Genomic DNA, 4163 nt, shown 5'->3' on the forward strand with positions numbered 1-4163 from the left:
TGGTGATCATAGCTCCCCTATCTGTGTGCTTACAGTTGACAGAGCACTACCCACAAAACCTCTATGACATAGGTAGTGCAGTTTTTCTCTTGGCTTTATAAACGATGAAACAGAAATCTTTGAGAGTTGAGCTGCCTTGCCCTACTTTACAAAGCTGTTGAATAGAGTAGTTGAGACTTGAATGCAGGGCCTCTGTCGCTGATTCTGCTCCTTTTTTCCCAGGATATTACATCTTCACTGCACACATTATATCTTATAATTGATGTGGTTATAAAGTTAATTCATGTCACTTTTTAAGATCTTCATGATACGCACAAGGCCTATAAGTAGAGCAGTGCTATGGCAATGAAGTTTCAGGGAACCGGGAGAGGAACGAAGACTTTGTGACTTGTGATGAGAGATGAAGAAAGAGGGACAGTTTGAGGGAGATGAGGAGAGAATTAAAACACTGAAAAGTTATATACTAAATAATTTCAATCTATGTCAGATTTTCTTCTAATTTCAATCACAGTAGGACTACTTAAAATGGTACCAGAATACTTCTCTATACTTCAAGAAAAATACTTCCTTTTTTGTATAACAGTGATGATAATGATGGTGGTGTTGGTGGTAGTGGTGGTGGTGGTAGTGATTGTGATGATTGGCAGCATGTCATGACAGAGAGAAGATGTGCCCTGGAATAAGGAAAATGTTAGTTCAATTCCTTTCTCTCATACATACTAGTTATAAGACCATAGGCAAGTCATTTAGTCTATAAGTAATGGCCAAGTTGCCAATCTGCATTGCTGTGGAGAATTTCAAAAGGAAATGGAAGCTCCCTACCCTCATAAAAGCACAGATATATCTCTTATTTATTCTAGATGAATTAACCTCCTGATTGGCCTCAAATCTCTTCCCTCACCTATCCATCTTCTACACAATTGCACAAACGATGTTCCCTAGGAAAAAGTCTGGTGTCACTATCCCTCACAATAAATTTTGGTAGCTCCAAATTGTCTTAAAGATCAAATATAAGCTTCTATATTTGGCTTCTACAGTTCCTCTCAACTTTGCTCCAACATACCTTCCCAGATATATTATGCATTGTTCGCTTTAAAATACTACATGATACAGATGAATTGGTTTTCTTGCTTTTCCTCATATAAGACATTAACCCCTCTCTATACTTTCACACTAGCTAATTTCCATGCCTCCAATATACTCCCATCTAATTTCTGCCTCTTGGAATCACTTCTTTGGGGCAGCTAGGTGGCACAGTGGATAGAGCACTGGCCCTGGATTCAGGAGGACCTGAGTTCAAATGTGGCCTCAGAAACATAATACTTACTAGCTGTGTTACCCTGGTCAAGTCACTTAACCCCATTGCCTAGCCCAAAATATATATGTGTGTGTGTATATATATATATATATGTATATATATATATATATATATATTATATATGTATATATATTATATATATGTATATATATATTGTATATATATTATATATATATAATTAGAATCACTTCTTTGCTTCAAAATTTTACTCAAGTGCCGTATTTTACGTGAAGCCTTTTTGATTCTACCAGGTAATTGTATTTGAATCCCTGCAAATTTGTTTTGTATTTATTCTGTATTAATTTCCAATATACTTATTTATTTGTATATTTGGATATATTTGGATAAAATATAGCCACTCTGAAATCAATAATTATTTCAATTTTGGTTTTACATCCTAATGCTTGACACATTGCATGTTGTTGATTATTGATTGCTATTTTGGCAGTTAAGCTACCTCTGTCCAATCTATCTTTTATTCCCTGCAGGACCTTATGCCTGATTGCCTACAGTTGCAACTATATTGTCCATTCCATATTTTTATGTTTTTTTTTCAAAATTATTTTTTTTCAAATTACCTCAGCATGCATGGTTGTATATTGGAATCACGACATGATAAAGCTGTGGATAGTTTTATTGATTACTGAAAATCCTCAACTTTCCATCACTATATCCCCTGTACTGTGCATTAGATGCTGAATCAAATCTTAAAACAATCATCCCATTCTCTCTCCTTGTATTCTTCTCTTCATTTTTCTCTCTTTCCCTCCCTTACTTCTTTCTTTCTTTCCTTCTTTTCTTCATTCCTCCCTTCCTTTCTTCCTTCTTCCCCCTCTTTCTGTCTTCCCTCCCACCTTCTATTCTTCTCTTCCTTCCTTCTTTTCCACTCTTCTTTTCCCCCTTTTCTTTTTTGCCTGCTAATCTGGCTTCTCATCTTGAGAAGCCAGGGAACATATATTAACTATAACCATAATATTAAATTTAAACTTGCTCTATTTATGAGAAGCAGTATCCATGAGTTGAATCCCACTCCTCCACCCCTTATCCCAAGTTAATTTTATTTTGTTGGGACAGGGTTATTACAAGGGCATCGCTGATAAGTATCTTGGGTTTAAGTCAATGTCTCAACAAACAGCTCTCTGGAGAGTGTATTTACTGTGGGTATGTTACCCAGGAGCTCATCATTGTCCCCATTCATCTTATTTATAACCAACTGCTAAAATGTCAAGTTGATCTGGTAGTTCTAAGTCATTCCAAGATAAGTAAGTGAAAATTAGAGAGCTGTGAGCATTCGGTTTGCTAGGAGATGAATACGCTATCAATCCGTGCTTGGAGAAATTGGAACACTTATTACTGTCCTTGAAGTGAGAATAATGTTGGCCTTTATGTCCACTTAAAATTAGGATTTGTGATTCAGGAAATGGGTAGATCCACATAGAAACAGCCAAGGCTGACTAATCAGCACCATGGTCAGGGAATGTAGTCCCTATGGAGTTCTGCTATGTCAATGTTGTGAAAGGTTCTCACCATCTTTAGTTTGTAACATTCAAATTGCCTGTTTTTTTTTTCTCCTGCCTTCATTCTTTCTCTTCTCCCATCCATATATTATGTAGCTTAAATCTATATTCCTGAAACCCAGAGCTGATATCATAAGACCCCATTCCCTTCAAAAAAATATTATTGGTAGCTTCCTTTAGCCTCTAGGATAAAATACAAAACATTCAGTCTGACATTTAAGGCCTCCACAATATGGCTTCTACATAGGTTTCCTGATTATTGCATATGTCTTCGCTTTAAATGTCCTCTATTTAAATCAAATGACTATACAAGTGGCTCCCAATAAAAATGTTTTATCTCCCACCTCCTCACTTTTGCAAAAGTGGTCCCCCTTGTCTGGCTGACCTTCACTCATACCTTACATTTTCTTCTTATGTGAGTTGTCACCTCCTAGAGAGACCTTTCATAATCCCCCTATCCTAAATAATGAATGCTTTCTAATTCTTGAAATTATTTTGTCCTGTTTTATATATCATTTGTTGACTTATTTGAGTTCCTTCTTGTTCTCCTTCAAGAGAATGTTGGCTACTTAAGGGGGGGTGGTTTAAGGAGGAAGTGAGTAATAATGATTTTATTCTTTTTTTATGGACAATGCACAGAATACTGCTTTGAACATAATGAGCACTTAATGAATAGTTGTTGGTATAAATGAAATCAACTAATGTGAATTGCAATACAAATTGAAGTTCTTTATAGAAATGGAAAGCTCACAAAAGTTTGGATGGAGTAAAAATTCAATGGTTCATTCAGAATCTAGTTAAGCCTTTCTGAAATATTTAAAGGCAGAATAATCTTTAAATTTAAGCTTGCAGAAGTAAAACACATAAGTCCAAATACAATTCTTTTTTTTTAAATTGTTCTTCAAGGGTAATAATAATAATAATAACTAACATTTATATAACACATTTACGTGTGTCAGGAACTGTGCTAAGTACTTTATAATTATCTCATTTGATTCTTATAACAACTCTGGAAGGTATGTGCTATTACTATCCCCATTTTACAGATAAGAAAATGGAGAAAACCAGAGATTAGTGACTTGATCAGGGTCACACATCTATGTAGTTACTATAAGAGGCCCCATGTGAATTCAGGTCTTCCTGACTCCAGGCCCACTGAAACATCTGGGCTGGGTTTGCTAAATGACTCATGCAAATGTTTAGCACATGCCACTTCTGTAAAGCCTATATTTCTTTCTCTGTGAAAATAAAAAAAGAGAGGAGGAGGAGAAGTAGAAACTTTGAACCTTCAATTAGAGAGGCAAGGGTATTGAAGAGGTGTGATTTCA

Source organism: Vombatus ursinus, unplaced genomic scaffold (genome assembly GCF_900497805.2).
Source record: "Vombatus ursinus unplaced genomic scaffold, bare-nosed wombat genome assembly UNPS02015066.1, whole genome shotgun sequence".
NCBI classification, from domain to species: domain Eukaryota; kingdom Metazoa; phylum Chordata; class Mammalia; order Diprotodontia; family Vombatidae; genus Vombatus; species Vombatus ursinus.